This window comes from Triticum aestivum, chromosome 7D (assembly GCF_018294505.1).
Source record: "Triticum aestivum cultivar Chinese Spring chromosome 7D, IWGSC CS RefSeq v2.1, whole genome shotgun sequence".
Classification (NCBI taxonomy): Eukaryota; Viridiplantae; Streptophyta; class Magnoliopsida; order Poales; family Poaceae; genus Triticum; species Triticum aestivum.
In genome coordinates, this window is record NC_057814.1 from 332099425 (window position 1) to 332121373 (window position 21949).

Below are 21949 nucleotides of genomic sequence, written 5' to 3' on the forward strand. Positions count from 1 at the left end.
TCTCTGGGAGATTTGAGTTTAAAATCCACCGAGAGAAAAACCCTAGAGCCGAAGAATTAGATAGTGGTTCAGCATCACTGGAATCTAAGTTTGGTATGCTCCGCCTATTACTCTTCAGAGCTGCAAACTCTCTAGACGGTTAGGTGTCAATTTCCTTAGAGACCAAGAGTGATTGTGGTTCAGGAAGAAGAAGTCTGTAAAGGTTTGGAGATTGCCTTCAAGTATCTACCACGAGTAATCGGCATCGGTTGATGAATTGATTGTCGAGAAGAATAGGTTGAAGAGAGTTTATCTTCTATGTTAAGTCACAACCCCTCCAACCACACGTAGTCCTTGTGCAGAAGGACGAACTGGTCTAACAAATTCCTTGTCGCCATTGTGCACCTTCGGTTACCTCTGTTACTCATGTTTACTTTCGATGCATTCCATTCATGTAATTTAGTTCAGTGCATGCTTTAGTTTCTCTTCGGTACTTTGTTGTAGTTCTTCTTAGCTTGTTTATCATTTATTCTGCTGCTGGGTTCTGAGAGATTTAAGTTTTCCGAAGAAAATTTAAAACTCCCATTCATCACCCCCTCTGGTAGATATACTTCGTTCCTACAAAAAAAATGATTAAATTTGGTTTGGAGAGGTAAAAACTTTAACTAGTGATGTTCCCGCTATTTTGGATTACATAGATTTTAATTGTGATAGTTGCTCTTTGATTGAATGTATTTCTTTGTTGCAATCCATGTTAAATTCACCCAATGCCTATGAACAAAACAAAGCTTTTACTGAACATATTGTAGAAGCAATGATGAAAGCTTTAGAAGAAAAGTTGTAATTAAAGGTTTCAATTCCTAGAAAATTGTATGATGAATGGGAACCCACCATTAAATTCAAGATTAAAAATTATGAGTGCTTTGCTTTATGTGATTTGGGTGCTAGTCTTTCCACAATTCTGAAATCTCTATGTGATGTGCTAGGTTTTAGCAAGTTGGCATAATGTACTCTTAATTTGCACTTGGCGGATTCTACTTTTAAAAAAAAATTGGGACGGATTAATGATGTTCTTGATATTGATTGCAATCCGTCTTGTCCCATAATACTTGGTAGGCCGTTTTTATGAACTATAGGTGTCGTGATTGATATGAAAGAAGTGAATATTAAATTTTTGTTTCCGTTGAGAAATGGTATGGAACACTTCCCTAGAACTAGAATTAAGCCAACATATGAATCAATCATGAGGGCAACCTATGGATCAAAAACCAAAGATGACAATACTTGAATCTATGCAATATGCCTAGCTAAGGGCGTAAAATGATAGCGCTTGTTGGGAGGCAACACAATAGTTATCTTTGAATTTTTTTATTCTCTTTCTGTTCTTCAATAAATATTAAATTGTACTTCTGTTATGATTGTGTTTTTATGTTTTAGTTAGTGTTTCTGCCAAGTAAAGCCTTTAGGATCATGTCGGGTGATAGTTGATTTTATCCTGTTGAAAAACAAAAAAATTTACATCTAGTAGTTGAATTGTTAAAACTCACAGAAGCAACAAACATTCTGAATTTTTTACACAAGATTGATATAAAAATTTCCTACGTTGTACTAATTTTTCAGAATTTTTGGAGTTACAGAATTATGGACAAAGTCCAGATTACGACAGACAATTCTGTTTTTGGCAGATTCTGTTTTCGTTGCATTGTGTGCTTATTTTGATGAATCTATGGATTGTATTGTAGGGTATAAGCGATGGTAAATTTACTATATAGTTGTATGATGCAATAATAAAATATGAATGGGTTTGCAACAATACTTAGAGTGGTGATTTGCTTTATTATACTAACGGATCTCACAAAGGTTTTGTTAAGTTTTGTGTGATTGAAGTTTTCAAGTTTTTGGGGAGATCACGATGGATGAAGGAATAAGGAGTGAAAAGAGCCTAAGCTTGGGGATACCCATGGCACCCCAAGTTAATATTCAAGGAGAACCAATCAACTAAGCTTGGGGGTGCACCAAAAGGCCTCCCCTCTTTCTTCTAATAACCAGTGGTAATTTTACTTGGAGCTATATTTTTATAGGTCACATATCATGAGTTTTGCTTGGAGCGTCTTGTATTATATGTGTCTTTGCTTTTTAGTTTTTTTCACAATTATCCGTGATGGACACACCTACCTGAGAGAGCCATAATGATGCTGCGATTTGACATAATTGCTCTATGTGCTTCACTTAAATTTTTTGAGCTATTGAATTGCTCTAGTGCTTCACTTATATCTATTGTGAGCATGGTGGTGTTTTAATTTTTGAAAGAAATAGTCTCATGCTTCACTTAGATCAGTTTTAGAGTTAGTAAATTTTTGAAGAAATTCTCTCATGCTTCACTTCTATTATTTTGAGAGATGGATTTTTTTATGCTCATGTTCTTCACTTAAATTTGTTCGTGAGCTTGTTATAAGCAATGGTTATATAAGAAACTAGTCCCAAAGTGATAGATATAAAAGAAGGATATAACAAAAACTTTCATGAAGATCATTGGATATTATAAACTTGATTCTTTCAAATAGTTTTGAGATATGGAGATCGTAATATGTGAGTCATGTTGGTGAGTAATTATGCTCTAGTAAGAATATTGGTGTTAAGGGTTGTGATTCCCTTTGCAAGCACGAAAGTCAATAGTTATGCAATGAAATTACATCCTACTTGTGGTGCATTATTCGGTGTTAGTTATGTTTAATGCTCGTTTATGATCATTTTAATTTTTTGGTTGGTTTCTTCTCAATCTATTTGCTAGCCTTTCCTTGTACTAAGTGGGATACTACTTGTGCATCCAAACTCCTTAAACCATGTTGTGCCAATGAGTCCGCCATACCTACCTATATGCGGTATTTCCATGCCATTCCAAGTAAATTTGTATGTGCCAACTCTAATTTTCAAAATGAATTTCCTTTTTGTGTGCCCGTACCGCTCATGAAGTCGCAGGGGATGGCCAATATTTTTCCATGCTAGATGTGTTATTCTCAAGACGAGTGTTTATTCACTTGTCATTGCACGAGAGTGTGGCAAGGTAATAGGGATCCCCAGTCCCGAAATGAAAAATATATATTTATGTTGCCAAATAATAAATTCCTTAGGAAGTGTTTGTATGGAAGGCGCCCGTGGATACGGCTAGCCATGGATTGTGAAAGAATGATGTATCTAGCATGGAAAGTATTGGGAATTCTCGGTTTACCTACTCGAGAACAAGCAGGAATTAAGCTTGGGGATGCTGATACGTCTCCAATGTATATATAATTTTTTATTGTTCCATGCTGCTATATTATCAGTCTTGGATGTTTTACATTCATTTTATAGCAACTTTATATCATTTTTTTGCGACTAACCTATTTTCATAGTGCCCAGTACCAGTTGTTGTTTTTTGCTTGTTTTTTACTTCGCAGAATATCCATATCAAACGAAGTCCAAAGCAGCGAAACTTTTTGGATATTTTTTCCGCTCTGAAGAACGAAGCCTAGGAGGTGTACCAAAGGAGGCCCATGGGACCCACAAGACACCAGGGCACGCCTGACGCCCCAAGCGTGCCCTGGTGCCTTGTGGGGCCCACACGGTGATCTTTTCCACCACGTCTCAGCTTTATAAATACCCAGATATTCTAGAAACCCTGGAAGAGTAGACGAAAAACAATTCCAGCCGCCACAATTTCCAGAACTATGAGATCCAACATAGAGCCCTATTCCGGCACCTTGCCGGAGCGGGGAACAATCACAGAGGGGTTCATCATCCTCATTAGTGCTCCTCCAATGATGCGTGGGTAGTTTGGCACAGACCTACTGGTCCGTAGGCAGTAGCTAGATGGCTTCCTCTGTCTCTTTGATCTTTAATACAATGTTCTTGGAGATCTATTTGATGTAATGAGTTTTTGCAGTGTGTTTGTTCGGATCCGATGAATTGCGAGTTTATGATCAGTTCTATCTATGAATATTATTCGAGTCTTTTCTGAACTCTTTTATGCATGATCTTTATAGCCTCGTATTTCTTCTCTGAAACTTTGGTTTGGTTTGGCCAACTAGATTGATTTTTCTTGCAATTGGAAGAGGTGCTTTGTGATCGGTTCGATCTTGCAGTGCTTATTGTCAGTGACAGAAGGAGACATGACACACATGTATCGCTATCATTAAGGATAAAAAGATGGGGTCTATTCCTACATGAATAGATCTTGTCTAGATCATGTCATCGTTCTTAGTGCCCAGTGCCAGTTGCTGTTTTCTGCATGTTTTTTACATCCCAGGAATCAATACTAAACGGAGTCCAAACGCAGCGAAACTTTTTGTGGATTTTTTTGGACCAGAAAACATCCAATGGGCCAAAGAAGTACCGAAGAGGGAGCCCGAGGTGAGCACAAGAAACCAGGGCGTGCCTGGAGGCCCAGGCGCACCCAGGTGGGTTGTGCCCACCTCGGTGGCCTCCCGCACCGCCTCTTTGCTCTATAAATGCCCCAATATTCCAGAAACCCTAAGGGAGTCGACGAAAATCAATTCCAGCCACCGCAAGTTCCAGAACCACCAGATCCAATCTAGACACCTTCATAGAGGGGTTCATCATCTCCATTGGTGCCTCTCCGAGGATGCGTGAGTAGTTCTTTGTAGACCTACGGGTCCGTAGTTAGTAGCTAGATGGCTTCCTCTCTCTCTTTTGATTCTCAATACAATGGTCTCTTGGAGATCCATATGATGTAACTCTTTTTTGTGGTGTGTTTGTTGGGATCCAATGAACTTTGGGTTTATGATTAGATCTATCTTTTTATCCATGGAAGTTATTTTAGTCTTCTTTGATCTCTTATATGCATGATTGCTTATAGCCTCGCATTTCTTCTCCGATATTTGGGTTTTGTTTGGCCAACTTGATTTATTTATCTTGCAATGGGAAGAGGTGCTTTGTAATGGGTTCGATCTTACGGTGCTTGATCCCAGTGACAGAAGGGGAACCGACACGTATGTATCGTTGCTATTAAGGATAAAAAGATGGGGTCTATTTCTACATAAATAGATCTTGTCTACATCAGGTCATCGTTCTTATTGCATTACTCCGTTTCTCCATGAACTTAATACACTAGATGCATGCTGGATAGCGGTCGATGTGTGGAGTAATAGTAGTAGATGCAGGCAGGAGTCGGTCTACTAATCTTTGATGTGATGCCTATATACATGATCATTGCCTTGCAAATCATCATGATTATTTGCTTTTCTATCAATTGCCCAATAGTATACTGTATGCTATTTTGAAGAGAAGCCACTAGTGAAATCTACGGCCCCCGGGTCTAGTTCCTATCATATTGTTTTCAGATCCATTATTTCAAAAACCCAAAAATACCTTGCTGCACTTTTTCTCTCTTTATTTTATTTTTTGTTTTTGTCAGATCTATTTATCAAATCTCATACAATTTTATCTATCTCAATACTGAGGAGGGATTGACAACCCCTCTTAAGCGTTGGGTTGCAAGTATTTGTTATTTGTGTGTAGGTGTTGTTTACATAGTGTTGCTTGGTTCTCCTACTGGATTGATAACCTTGATTTCATAACTGAGGGAAATAGTTACCGTTGTTGTGCTGCATCATCCTCTTCTCTTCGGGAAATACCTACACGGATACAAGCAATCAGACGTAAAGGGAGGGATCGAATCTTGCGGGTAAAGTGTACAAACCTCTATAGAGTTTTAAACTAATCGATTAGCCGTGTCCTCGGTTATGGACAACTTGAGCATCGGAGATGATACTATCAGCCTTTCTCAACACAATTAATTTTAATGAGTGGTTCTATTAATAATTTTGGGTTATGAGAATTGGTTGTCGGAACCATCTCATTAACAAAAATACTTTGTAGTATTTGCAAGCAAGTCCTTTTGTTGTAGGGAAAAAATTGCTTTTCGCAAAAACTTAAACTTAGAGCCCCACAGCCAAAAATTGCATATAGTGTTAGCATTTTATTATTATTTCCTCTCTGTGAATTGCCGGCATATTCAAAATGCTGACCTACATGGCTGCAACATCTTATTTTGCAGAGGTTTATTCCGACCAGGAGTGTGGCTACGCTCTATGCTCGGTGATTGCCTATGGAGTCGGATGGACTCGCTGTCGTCTACGTCTTCCACAGTAGTTTATCTCATGAGTTGGCCTTCGGCCGAATTTATTCTATTGTAATAAAGACTCTATATGAGGTTTGATGTAATAAAGCATGTGATTGCACTTTGATATATACATTGATGTACTTTGTGTGCCAGGATCATCTTGGGATGGTACAGATACACAGAGACTTGACCGTTTTTGGGTCGGGTCGCTACAATCTTGCACGATGCTATGAGAGTTGGTGAATTCCCAGCGGTGATATTGTAAATGCTCTACATTGCCTTTGTGATTTCAGGCCGGTTATCAAAGCACACCTTCCTTCCCCTATTTGGCAAACCACATATCCTACGAACGCTTGCGGCATAGGAGTCTTCCACCTTTTTGTAATAATTATCTGTGAAATCTCGGGATCGTAATGCTTCCTTATCCGTTGGCTAAGATCTCCAGGCATGTTATTCGCTGCAAGGTCCAGCAGGCCACCAAACTCTTTTCCAATGATGACCCATTTTTTTTACCATAAACCAACTCCTTGTTCAATTTGAGCAGCCTTGTAGGGGATGCCCTGTTCCTACGACCCTATAGCAAAACAAATTGCAAAAAATAAAATTAGCAAGAATGTTTATGATATTAGTTAGGAAACTTAGACAACATTGCTGGGAAACTGTTTTGAAAAAATGAGGCAACTATGCAAATACCTCAGTTCCTCCGGTCTTCTGGCGTTTTGGATTTGGAGGTTGGTCCACAACTGCACCTTTGTCATTTGCATTTTCAACATCTCCAGCAAGGCTCTCGTTCCTAACAATATCGTCAGGATGCTTCCCTCAAGCAACAATTGCCTTAGTTTGCGGACGCTTGTACCCAAATATAGGTCGACTGCTCCATGGCTGAAGAGAAAAAAACCATTGTTCAGGAAATTGGTAACTGATAGCTGCTCAACCTGCTTGGGAGTAGGGATTAATTGGTGAATCGGCCTATTAAATGGATTAATCAATCGACCATTAATCAATAGATTAAATAGGAACTTGCGAGCATATATCTAGTTTTTTACGTATTATACCATACTCTCATGTTCTCAGCTATGTAATATACCAAAATATGCTATTGTTTGGTCAACCCCTAGCTACTCAGGAGCGAGAGGGGGATTAGAGGGGTTACGGGCCAAAATTTTGGGCATTGATTGCCCACAAGTTAGTGGGACGACAGTGATTAATCGGCCTAACAAAGGGTTAATCGGTCTTAGAGGCCAATTAATCGGCCTGATGGGCAAATAAATCGGCCTGACAAGTTAACATGACGAATATGTGTTATTTGATTCAGACACCCTACGAGTAGCGATTAACTGGGCCTTTAACTGATTAATCAGATGAATTCTTGAATAGTGGAAAAACACATAAATTAGTAATACAAAATTGTTATATAAAAAGAACAAAAAATAGGTAACATCTTCCAGAAATTTTGCAGACCTGTGTTTGATGCTCTTCATTGCCATGAGATGGATGGTCATCATGACTTGATGTGGGAGGGTCATCCTGAATTTCCTTTTTGCTTGTCCCAGCCATATGTTTACTGCTGCATACAGAAGGAGAAAAATGAACATCATCATGCAGATCAAAAAATTCAGTTCTATAAAATATATCCTGCAAAGCCCTGTAACTAAATTGCAACTAAAGTAGGCAAAAAACTTTACAAAAGTAGGCAAAAAATAGTACCATGCCAGGAAACTAATGTGCCAAAAGTGTTGGGAAAAAAGGATTGTCCATTATCTAAATTTTACTCTGTTACAACATTAAAATGACTTAAGTAGCAAAGCAATGTACAAAAGGAGCAAAACAATCCATACAAAATTAGGCAACTATGGGATGCAAAAAATCTGAAACACATCAGGCACCTAAAACACATCAGTTACCTAAAACACATCAGGCACCTAAAAACATACCTTGACATTACAAAAAGTATTAGGCAACATGAGACCATGCCGAGCAAGTGAAACACAAAACTGAAGCATCCTCAAAAACTATAGCACCACCTAACCCCAACACCCCTCCCTCCTGCACACACCTCAAAAGCCTACAACATCAAGCCTTTCCTTGTTCAAACAATATACATTTAGCATATTTCGAAAATAGTACTAGGCAACACATGAGCCCATGCCGGGCAAGTCAATCACAAAACTATAGCCACCACAAAAACTAGAGCGCCAAAACTTCGCCTGATCTACAGCCGTCGTGAGCATCCTAACCCCAACATCCCCCCTCCACACACCTCAAACCTACTCAGCATTAAGCCTTGCCTTCAAACCCTAGCTCACTAGTAACCAAACCATTGCACACTGAATGCCCCATGTCGTCATTTTGAAAGATGTACTCGTCGATTTTGCCAAACACGGAGGATTCTGAAAATGAGTTTGATGAACTTATGAGGGGTTGCTCGTGGCGATTCTGCCCCTCCGTGCCAACAACACGACGGCCACGGAGGGCCATTCCTCCTCTGCCGTGTCTCCGGTACTGCTGCTCCTTCCGCTGTGACTGCTGCTACCACACGGCCCCTGGTGTGCTACGATGGTCGCACAACCCTCGTCGTCGCACGCCCCCAAGGGTGGTTGCACACCCCTGGTCGCCTAAGCCCCCTCTTGATGAGGCATGCCGCCAGTTGCTTCCAACTCCGGCAGAAAAAACGGCCGCGGAAATGCTGCCAAGTCGCTGCCTCACATGATTTGGAGGATTTGGGATGGGGTGAACTCCTTGGGCAGTTCGTGGAGCGATGAAATCGCTTTGAAGTTACGAAATGGGAGACGAGGGAGGGGAGAATAAAGTGGGGGACCCGCAACCACTGATACACCCAACGGGCCTCGCCCACACAGCCCGACAAGGCGACACTTGGCGCACGCAACAAAAACAGACCGCGGGACGCCTGAGAGACGCGCTGCATCTACTGTTGGCACGATGTTGATCCAACGGTGCAAATACATGTGTGCTCGAGAAAACAAATGAGTATAGCTGCACTTTTTAGGATTTAGGACTTTTTAGAAAAAATAATTTTTTTAGATATATTATCATGCCATATAGTAGTACAAAGAACATAGAAATAGCGGACTTGCCGCTTAGGAGACTAGTTTCAAGCCATTCTTGACTCTTCCTCCTCCTCCTAGTCTTATCCAATCCCCAATCGATCCATCCTCATTCCTTGCTTCTATGCGTCTAATCCACTTTCTATCCTCTCAGTTTTCCCTTTTCCCTTCATCTCCTCCATAGCTAGAAATCCAAGATCCTCCTGAGCCTTTCTTTGGTCCAGATGAAGACGTAGCCTGCCCTCTTTCTTGGACGGATCTGATGAATCGTCGCCACAAGGTGCCTCCTCTCCCGCCGATCAATCTTGAATTGCCAAGTAGGACTTCTCACAAACCCCCATCAGTTCTTGCTTCAGATGAGGATGTGCTTTCTTTGGATATGCAAGCTCTCAATCTACAAGATCCGGAGATTGTCTCTATTCAAGTAGAGCAAGAATTATTGGAGCCAGGAAAATACGTGAAGTACACCATGCTCATCATCCTTGGTGCTTCTAGGATGAGGCCTGGTAGGATACTTAATTTGCTATCTCTGCAATAAGCTATGGCCAGATCCTAAGCAACTACCACTGTATATCTCAAGTATCTAGGTCCATGTTCATGGCGCATTTCAGAACATTAGAGGCTATGATGTTTGTTATTACAAGACAACCTTGGATTATGGGATCAGATAATCTTTTGCTTGAGTGGCTTGATCCATTGGATGAGGAAAAAGAAAAGCAAGATTATTGTTTTAACACTATTTATGTAACCATCAGAATATATGGTGTCCCAGCTAGATACCGATCATTCAACTGCTGAGGAACATCTTGGAACAGATGGTAGAGCCGTCTGAATTCCACCTGTTGTATCGAGGTATGCTATTTACTATAGCAGAGTATATGTGGGGAAAGGCTAAGTTAAAAATCAATGTGCCAATCAAGGATAAAATTATGGTTAATTTCTCAAATGAATCATATGGGTTAGCCTATTGTTGTATGAAAAAATTGGGAGGATTTGTTCCTTTTGTGGAATCATGTTTCACAATGTTCAAGGTTGCCCTCTCAGGAATCAGATTATCACTCGTACGCGTCGGTGCTATACAAACGGTTTTTAACCCCTTTCGGCGACGGCATTTGGAACCGTCGCCAAGTTAGTGTGTGTGATAGGGGGGGTCCTTCCGACACGACCCAGAAACCGTCAGTGATAGGCCATCCTGGCACACAGGCTGGGGCAAAATGAGTTCGTGTGCGATCGAGCGAGGCCTCGAAACCCAATCATTTCCATTCGTGTGTACATCCTACATGGTGAATCCCAGAAAAACATTTCCGTTCGTATGTATGTCACACACAATCAATCCAAGGAATACGTTTCCGTTCTTATGTACAACCCACACAGTCAATCCAGGTAAAACGTTTCCGTTCATATGTACATCCCACACAGTCAATCCAGGGAAAACGTTTCTGTTTGTATGTACATCCCACACAGTTTATGTATAGGCTTGTGTGTGATAGGTGTAACTATCACACACGCTCTGCCTTGGTTAACCGTTTGCTTTTATCAACTACATCACACACGATTTGATGAAGATAACTGTGTGGCATTGGGCTATCCATCACAACCGCTTTTACTGCTAGAGCCGTTTGCAAACTTCCATGACCCATTTAGTAGGTTTATTAGTTTACAATTAATAATTCCAGAATTACGCAAATTCACATTTCATATTGAACAGCTGTTTGCCAATTTCATATCAGGCACATAAATATATTTTAACATCACAGTACAATAGCTACCTGAAAATAGCACAATACAACATCTAGCTAGTTCAACCTCATAAGAACAATATTAGAACAATATGTTTATTTCCCTAATTGAGATCATCCAGGATCGTCTTATCCATCTCTGCTTTCAGTTCAATAAGAACCCGTTTTACACTGGCCAGCTGGGAAAGTGCCTCCTCCTTCACCAATACCATCTTAGTAAAGTCTGACTTTAAAAATCTGAGCTCATTCTCCACCTTCCTCTTTTCATTCCGCATCTTCAAATATTCTTCAGTGTTGACAACACTTTCTCTAAGCCTACCTCTGTTCTCTTCCTCATACATGCTCCAGAGCTTTGCTAGGCACATCTTCAAAGACTGTGGCCACTCTTGATCAACCCACTCCAAGTAAGAACACTCCCGTTCATCCTATAATATTTAAAACTAGATCAATATCAATTGTAGGGGAAATGGGTTTATAGAAACATAGAAAATCACCAATACTTATTTCGAAAAATTGAAGAAACAGGTTAATTATGACATATTTTCTCAAAAAGATCAATGTGCAAATGAATTAATTGCTACTGAGACAACAACCAAATTATGAAACATCAGAAGCTATAATTAACTACAACAATGCTACAAGTTCTTACTACTATAAATAACAAATTGAACATTTTATGAGGAAGGCAAATATAACTGCAACAACATATCAACAGTGTTTGGATGACAACAAATTGATACTAACAGGTATGTACATGCACAAACTTAGTAACATAGAACTAATAGCACTAAGGCCGTCCACTATGTATGCCAAAACCGGTGTAAAGACAACTGTTGCTACATCTCGCACCGGTGCCCTACACTGGCGAGCTGATGGAGCAGAAAAAAAATCAGGGACCCGGACTTCGGAGCACCTAGTTGCTCCGATGCCCAGTTCCTTCGTGCCATAAAGATTTAGTATTTTGCTGCTTGGCTGCTCGAATGTGTGGACCAAAGTTGGCTACACAAACTACTGAAGCGGTGCCAAATAATTTTCTAATGGCACCGCTGATGAGATGGCAACATTTTTAGATACTAGGTACAAACTTTGACACTGTCTTAGGATGCGTTTGGTTGAAGGTGTGGTATGAATGGGTTGGGACCGTGACAGTGTCTGAATCACATCTAACAAATGATTTGTAACAATGAAAGAGGGTCTAACCTTCTCTGCACATGGCAGAAACTTCCTCCCATTGTTCACCAATTCAAACGCAACTAGCTTCACGCATGGAGATTGATGGTGACAACCAGCAGACAGATCTTCAGCCACCCCGCTCCATTCATTGCAACTGATGGTCCTAGGGAACTATGAGAGGAAGAAATGACTCAAATCGACTGCCGGGTTAAAATCCTTCACTCCAAGTCATAGCCTGAGAGAGAGAAGAGAGGCATACCCAGGTGGTGAAAGGAGTCGTCATCATCGGAGGAACCGCTGGAGAGGTCATTGAAGAAGACCATGGCGACCCCAACGGTAGGATGCGAGACGGCGAGAGCGACGAAGCGGCTATAGCTTAGGAAGGAAGGAAGGAAGGAAGGAAGGAAGGAGGAAACAGGGGAAATGTGACTTGTGGTTGGGGAGAAAAGGGTGTGGGGAAGGGGGGTGGGGTAGATATTTTGGCGGTAGGCCAAAAATTTCGAAATGTGGAGGGAAACTTTGCACGCCGTGCCGCTGGACACCATTCACTTTGAACGATTGTGTGCATCGCAAACGATTCTTCTGCTTTACGCGCATGGGATAAGTTTGATAATTCAATTTTGGTGGAAATTTCCCCGGGTACGTCACTGCATACTTTAACATCGCTTCCTAATTTGGGCATACAAAAGAGCGTACAACACACAGACCACACTTACTGAATCGAGCAATTTTAGTAATTAAACGAGCCAGTTGACCTAAACATTGCTCTAACAAAAGATCAGCATTAAAAACAAAGCCTAAGTACGCATAATTTTAACAAATTTGCTGCCGCGCCAGCCTATGCATCGCCGGTGTGAGATGAGACGTCGATGACTTGTCCTGGTGACATGCCGCCGTTGGTGGACTCCGTGTCCCCCCTGCTGAAGTCGACCGCATCCTCGTCCTCGTCCTTGGCGCTGTCCTCGGCGCCGCCCTCAAGGTTGTAGTACTCGTAGTAGTGGCTGCGCCAGAGCTTGATAAAGGTGGAGGGTCCCGATCTTTCGATGAGATGATAACTATCGATTTGGTGGAGACGACTTTGGCGATCCGACTACAAACGTGCACGGCGTTGCGCCTTAGCAATCGTTAAACCAACTCCGAGAGCTTATTGACCACGCCGGAGCACGATCAACCTGACCACGCAGGTCTATTCCTGCAAGCAATCGAAGAACAAGCAAGAATATGATAAAGCAATCTGAATATTGCGAATATATATGAAGTATTGATAATGGTGGGGATCCGTAAGCGGTCTTGGTCTGGTCGTTGGACACAAACGAAGTACACGAAGTTGCAATGGCTAACTTTTAACTAAACAAATCCTGAGGAAAAAGCTACTAGAGGGACTACTTATATAGGAGCAAGGGGTGGCGGCCAAGGAGGTGGGAGGACGTCCCAAGGCAGCCTAAAACCAACCCTAGGTCGTACAAGGCTCATGGGCCCAAGTGGAGGTGATGCAACACCTTTGGACTTGTTGTTTGACTCGGATTCTATTGCAGCCTCAGATTGTTTCATCCATATCTCAACGCTCCGGACGAATTTAAAGGTGAATCCAATTGGGTTGGAAAGAGGACGAAATCTACTTTCCAACAAAAAAAGAATCACCCAATTCGGAGTCCGTATGAAAAAGTTGTTGGTGTTTTGAGTCAGGTATGTCTGTGCAGTCCGAATCTGAATCCAGAACGTGAGAGACTTGGACTCTATCTTTTCTTGGCCCAAAAGTGACGTGAGAGGACTTTTTGAACAGAACCTAAACTTCTCCTTTTGCCTTATCTTCATATGTGGCTCTTACAAATGTCCCATACACCTGCAATTAGACAAAACACAAAAGTGTGTGAAGTATTTTTGTTCTGGATAACATAAATAGATTATTGAATAGTTTGCACTAGAAATCACCTGACAAATATGCATGTATGGAATATTTTTGGTCGTATCCAAGGTAGTCATGTCCTCAGCATCCTCCCCTTCTTGAAAACAAAGCCGTCCTCGGCATTGCTTAATCTGAAATCTGGCTAACAAAAGAGACAAGGTGTACACGTTGTATATGTATATGTCATCCGTTTTTACTGATCTCATTTGGTGCACATGTGACTCAGTTATATAAGAGCACCCTTCAAAAGTCGTGAAAGGTAAAGCCAATATATTATCACAAGAAGTCAAAGGCATGAAAATATTGCAACTCAGTTTGCACATATAAGTGAAGCTCTTATTCATATCAAAAGATTGACAATGCTTATCATTAAACCATCCCAACATTGATGAACCATCACCAAGATTAGAGGTCATATCAAAATGATTAAACATTGGCACAATTATTTTCAAACATATTTGATCCAAATCTGATTTATTCCCTGATTCACTTGATTCTTTTGCATCGATAGTTAATTCAATGGGTTCACTCAAAATTGTTTGATCACATGGAAAAGTCAAATCATCAACGTAGTCCTCTAAAGTAGCTGGTGTGATCAAAGTAGTGGGTATCTCACCGCATGGTGCACTTAAATTGATAAGACATTCATCATGCTCATGTGGAGGTGAAAGATTAGTACCTTTATCATTACCTCTTATGATCAACTCAGATGATGTAGGCACTCTCGGTGATGATGTGTCACATGGTGGAGGTGATGTAGTCCTCACAACAACGGATGTGGTTGTCATAGTATACCTAGTAGTTGAAGGGACAACCGTATCAACTCTTGGAATGTGCATCTCGCGCTGGTTCTCCTTGTGGGCAACACGTCGTTTAATTTCCTATTCAGCTTTGCAAGCAAGATGAAACAAATGGTCCATAGGATAACACTCTTCATGAATTAGTATCTCCTGAATGTCACGATTTAAACCTCCCCAAAATCTATCCATAAAATCTTCTTCACTTTCTTCTAAAGAGGAATGCAACAAGGTAGTTTGTAAAGTATCATAATATTTCGTTACGGTGTCACTACCTTGTTTTAAATATTGCAACTTTGTAATCATGTCACGAGTATAATAAGCGGGAACGAATGTATGTCGCATGGCAAGTTTCAAATCATCCCAAGTAGTAGGTATATCATTAGGGTGTAACCGACAATATTCACTCCACCAAACTACAGCATAACCAGTGAAAGAACCAACGGCAACCTTAACTTTTTTACGTACATCAAAATTATTGGAAGCAAATATATTATTTATGTCAAACTCCCATTCAATATATAAAGCAGGTCTAAAACGGCCATTAAATGGTGGTATAGAAACATTAACCTGGTCATGTGCATTTGGATGTTTGTGCACCTCTCGTGACTGTTGTGGTATTTGCATAGGTGATGGCACGTCTCCCACGATCGACAAACCCCATAAATTGATTCTAGATCCTGTCATGATTAGAAGAAACAAGAAACAAAATTCAAGAATAATGTTCCTATGAACTACTAGGATGTGGTGGTAAAACGCTCACAGTAAAGCAAATATCAATATCTTACAAGTTCTTACCAAGCAGCAGGTGGTGACAGGCAACCAGCAATGTCAAATAACTCTGAAGATTGTGTAAAGCGATTGCCAGGGGAACGTACGTATACACGGTGCAGAAATATGTGGAGCTGGGTTGGCTATATATGGTAGCAAAATATTAGCAATAATCAATTCAGAGATGCAATGTTGAATAAACGCTCAACGACGGTACTGTACTGGTCCTAGGCTAGACAGGACTAGAGACGCGAGCCTAGAACACTAATGAGGTCATGGCGTAGCACAACTAGCATCAATGAAGGATACTAAGTAGCTCTGGACAACAAGATATAAGTGAAGATCACAACGGCAGTAAAGATAATGATGAAAAACAACTGCCAAGCAGGATATACAACAACTCTCTCTCCAACTTTCCTCTTGAAAAGTTTGAGCCAATTTTCTGATAATTTTTTTCAAAGAATGCTACTAACTCAAGCTTTCCAATGCAAAAAGAATCACTCAATTCCGAGTTGATATGAGGAGTCAAAGAATTCTGAAACTGGCTTGAAAAACTGGAATAAGCTGTGTCCGCGAACTTCGGAAGGCAAAAAGACCTATTTAGAAGACGATTTTGAGGTATCAAATATTGAACTAGCCTCTGCAACTATTTAGATGCAGCACGTCGCTAGCTTTCATTTAAGTACTCGCGGAGCCAAAAAGGACTTCGTATGAGGAAGTTATGCCTGTTTTACTGAACAGTGCACAAAACAGATTCCAATCCGAATTCAACTACGAGATTGAGTCTAGATAGATTCGAATTTTGTTTTTTTCTCTCTTTTTTTCCTCACACTTTTTTTTCTTTTTCTTTCTCTCTTTTTTTTCTCTGACTTCTTTTTCTTATTTTTTTTTCTCTCTTTTTTTTCTCTGTCTTTTTTTCTCTCCCTCTTTCCAAGACAAACTAGATAAGAGGCAGATTGGATTAAGCGAAGATGTGAACGACCTCAACTATGATTGTGACAATGAACTATGGGTAGCACGTGGTGGAAATTGATGGATGGTGTGGTGGACAGCGGAAGGGATAACGATGCAGCGGCGGCGACGTGACTAATGTGAACAGAACTCGAAACTCTAACGTACTAGACGCTAGGACCAGCAACTTGACACGACGATGCAACCGCAAATTCAACAAAGCAAATACAGAAAAGATTATGGAAAGGCTCAGCTTGGTTCGGATAAGATGAACTAACCCTAATATTTTTTTGGCTTTTTCGTGGACTATAGGTATGAAGAACAGACTCGATTTAATCTACGAAAAACTGTAAAATCTCACCGAGCAACCTGAAAATCTGATACCACTTGATAAAGGTGGAGGGTCCCGATCTTTCGATGAGATGATAACTATCGATTTGGTGGAGATGACTTTGACGATCCGACTACAAACGTGCACGACGTTGCGCCTTAGCAATCGTTAAACCAACTCCGAGAGGTTATTGACCACGCCGGAGCACGATCAACCTGACCACGAAGGTCTATTCTTGCAAGCAATCGAAGAACAAGCAAGAATATGATAAAGCAATCTGAATATTGCGAATATATATGAAGTATTGATAATGGTGGGGATCCGTAAGCAGTCTTGGTCTGGTCGTTGGACACAAACGAAGCACACGAAGTTGCAATGGCTAACTTTTAACTAAACAAATCCCGTGGAAAAAGCTACTAGATGGATCTACTTATATAGGAGCAAGGGTGGAGGCAAAGGAGGTGGGAGGACGTCCCAAGGCAGCCTAAAACCAACCCTAGGTCGTACAAGGCTCATGGGCCCAAGTGGAGGTGATGCAACACCTTTGGACTTGTTGTTTGACTCGGATTCTGCTGCAGTGCCAGATTGTTTCGTCCATATCTCAACGCTCAGGACGAATTTAAAGGTGAATCCAATTGGGTTGGAAAGAGGACGACTTTCCAACAAAAAAAGAATCACCCAATTCGGAGTCCGTATGAAAAAGTTGTTGGTGTTTTGAGTCAGGTATGTGTGCAGTCCGAATCTGAATCCAGAACGTGAGAGACTTGGACTCTATCTTCTCTTGGCCCAAAAGTGACGTGAGAGGACTTTTTGAACAGAACCTAAACTTCTCCTTTTGCCTTATCTTCATATGTGAATTGTACAAATGTCCCATACACCTGCAATTAGACAAAACACAAAAGTGTGTAAAGTATTTTTGTTCTGTATAACATAAATAGATTATTGAATAGTTTACACTAGAAATCACCTGACAAATATGCATGTATGCATTATTTTTGGTCGTATCCAAGGTAGTCATGTCCTCATCAGAGCTCGCGTTGGTACTCCACCACTGATTCCTCGACGGACAGACTATTCACTACCTCGACCTTGGCCACACGCAACTCCTCCTCCCGACGCTCCTCGATCTCCGCCGCCTCCTACATCTCCAGCTCACGCTCGGCGGTCTCATGAGGAAGCAGGTGCTCCATGGCCACCGCCGCCTTTTCGGACGTGGGTTGCATGCTGGATTCCGAGGTGGCCTGGAATATCTTGGCGTGCGTGTCCTCAATCCTAGCATGGATGGCCTCGAACCGGGTCAGGGCGACATCGGCAGCACAGATGGCAGCTCGAGCGCTCTCGACGTTTGCAGCCACCATCGCAGCAGCAGCTACAGCCGTCTCGGCTACTGCAGCTGCCCCGTCTGCTGCCATAGACGCCCTCTCGAGGGATGCGGCCACGCTCAATGCGGATGCGGCAGCACTCTCGGCGTAGGCGGCCGCGCTCTCGGTGCAAGGCGGTGGCGCTTGGGGAGGACGCGGCCATCGTACGGGCCTTCACGAAGAATTTTCATGGTGTCATCTTTGCAAGAGTGGGGTGCGGGAATGGGGATCGGGATTCATGTATTTGGGGGTTGCCGGCACTGGAGCTGACGAGCTAGCGAAGGTTAAGGAGGAAGACTTAAATAGACCCAGAAATTTTCATCGCAAACGGTTCCTACAAAAAAACTGTGTGTGATGTTGTGGATATTTTTATTAGCTGTGAAAGACGAATTTGGAGTAAAGTCGCAACAGATGGTGTTTTAAATGGACGACAAATTTGTAGTACTATACAATTGTCATGTCAAATTTTGGAAAATTCCAGGGGTCATTTGACTTTTTAAGACATTTAAGTGATTTTCTAGCCATTTAATGATTGTAATTCGAATTTGAACTACATGTACATGCAACAGCTAACCATAACGGTTTGAAAAGTCATATTTTGTGTACTTGTGTGCAGTTTAATTTCATGTGCAGTAAATTGGAAGGAATTTTCAAACATATTGGTCTAACGACTATGACACAATTAAGCATGGAGTACCATGGCATTCCAAAAAATAAAAAAGGATCAGAAACACATGAAACCTTGCTTGATGCAATGTCATGCCACCAAGATGATGTGGTAAAAAATTTGGCATGTTGGACAAAAGTTTGGACACACACCCCTCACAAACCGAAGCAACTCACTTGAGGGCTTGTGGTTCCGAGAGGGAACAACGCATGTTTGATGACGAATGGGAGATAGCTTCCTCTTACGGCCTTCAAACTTTTTCTATGTTTACCAAGCACTAATACAACTGTCATGTGAAAATTTGGAAAATTTGAGGGGTCATTTTGACCTTTTAAAGACATTTAAGTGATTTTCTAGCCATTTAATGGCCGTAATTCAAATTTGAACTACATCTACATTCAACGGCTAACCATAACGGTTTGAAAAATCATATTTGTGTACTTGTGTGTGAGCTAATTCCATTTGCAGTAAATTAGAAGGAATTTTCAAACATATTGGTCTCACGGCATGGACACATGCATGGAGTGCCATGGCATTTTAATTCCAGAAAATTAAAAAATGATCAAAAAACATGAAACCTTGCTTGATGTAATGTCATGCCACCAAGACGATGTGGTTAAAAAATTTCCTATTGGACAAAATTTGGACGCACACCCCTCACAAACCGGAGCAACTCACTAGAATGCTCATGGTTCCGAGAGGGAACAAGCATGTTTGATGACGAACGTGTCAGGACCCCGATTCCAAGTTACATCGGTCTAGCCGGTAACACCTCATATCACTTTGCGGCCGCACGCACGGTATTCCCACGGGTGTCGCCTTACCATGGCCCGGGACCGTTTGCGCCTTTTGGCTCACGTATATGATAGTGTCGCTAGCATCCATATGACAGAGAACCCGGGCCGACATGACTAGTCGTGAACCCAAAGTGGCACTAACTTACGGGGACAGACAAAGATGAATCAACATCGAGCATGTCGGTCAGCAGCGTGTGAATCCGGGCTGTAGCACTGGGCTAACAGGACTCCGGGAACCCGGGCTGTAGCAGGCTAGGCAGGACTCCGGATGTCACGGCGTGACATTTCCGCGAAGGGACAGACACAGGAACGAAGTAAATCACATGCCGGCCAGTCAAGTGTTCCGGAGCAGTAGTGCTGGGCTAGCAGGACTCCGGTGAACCGGGCTGTAGCGGACTACTATGGCTCATGGAAGCACAAGACTACATTTCCCCATAAGAGAGGCTACCAAGGATAAACAACTAGGTTGTCGGATCCCACACATACCAAGCATTTCAATCATACACACAATATGCTCGATATGTGCAAATACAACATGGCATCACAACAAGACTCTACGACTCAAGTATTTATTCATTAGGCTCCGAAGAGACAGATATTACAAACATGGGTCTCATGACCCAACATTCAGAGCATACAAGTCAAAGCACATGCAGAAGCTTAACATGTCTGAGTACAGACATCTACAAATGAAAAAGGCTGAGAAGCCTGACTATCTACCAGATCCTGCCGAGGGCACAAGATCGTAGCTGAGGTATCAAGCTAAACGTCGAAGTCCACACGGAACTACTAGCGAGACTGACGTCTCTCTGCAAAACATAAAATAGGCAAACGTGAGTACAATGTACCCAGCAAGACTTACATCAGAACTATCTACATATGCATCAGTATCAAAAAGGGGGTGGTGGAGTTTAACTGCAGCAAGCCAGCTTTGACTCGGTGGCTATCCTAAACTACGACTGCAAGTAACTCTTTTGAGGTGGCGCACACGAGTCCACATATTCACCATATCAATACACCACTATGGATCCGCTCCCGTCTCCCTACGAGAACGCCATCCATAGCACTCACGCTTATGTTGCGCATTTTAGAGTATCCACTTTCACTTGTCTATGAACTGTACAGGCAACCCAGAAGTCCTTTTCCGCGGACACGGCTATTCGAATAGATGATGTTAACCCTGCAGGGGTGTACTTCTTCACACACGCTCTCGCCACTAACCACCATGTACACGTCGTGTATCTCGGCAACCTTCAAGCGGAAGCCTGGCGAGGGAGTCGGCCACGACCTGACTAACCACACAAGTCTCTAGTCCAGGTTTATCGCCTATTCGAGTTCCATCCGCAAGGAGATCCGGCCGGGGTGTCGCTCACGGCCCCAAACGATGTGTATAGGGTTCCAAGCCCACCAAACGGGCGGCGCTTGGTATACCCGGCCACGGTGCCTAGTCTGTCCCAAGCCCACCTGTACCGGGTGCCACTTGGTAGACTACTAACACTACCTACAAACACCAGAAACTAGTTGCAACTCCTGGACAGAGATCAAGTTGATTAATAAGTCGAGAGGGGTCGTAACTGTTCATGGATCACAAACACAGAACTCAGTTCCTGAGGACAGTTTCAATGAGACAACCCACCATGTACTCCTACATGGCCTCTCACCGCTACCTTTACCAAATCGTGTTCACACACTTAGCTCTCAACAGTAGGACATGTTCACAAAATCCCAATTCATCCCAAATGAATCAGACCTGACACAACTCTAAGCAATAGCAGGCATGACAAACAAGCATGAATGAGTAGGCACCTCAGGGCTCAAACAACTCCTACTCATGCTAGTGGGTTTCATCTATTTACTGTGGCAATGACAGGTCATGCAGAGGAAAGGGGTTCAACTACCGCAGCATGTAACAGTTGAAACGTTGTTGTCCTAATGCAGTAAAAGAGAGCAGGAGCGAGAGAGTGGGATTGTATCGGAATGAACAAGGGGGTTTTGCTTGCCTGGCAGTTCTGAAGATAATATAGCTCTTCATCGGTGTCATCGAACTCATCGTCGGAATACGCCTACCGAGAGGGGACAAGCACCGGCAACAGAGAAGAACACAATCAATGCAAATGCGACAATATGATGCATGATCATGACATGGCAATATGCTGTGATTTGAGCTAATGCAGCTAGCAACAAGTGCAAGGGAGTCCATTTGAACCAAAGGTTCAAATGCAAACTCTAGTTTGAGCATTTAAAATGCCATTTGAATGTTTTCACTTATACAGCATGTATAAGTTAGTTTT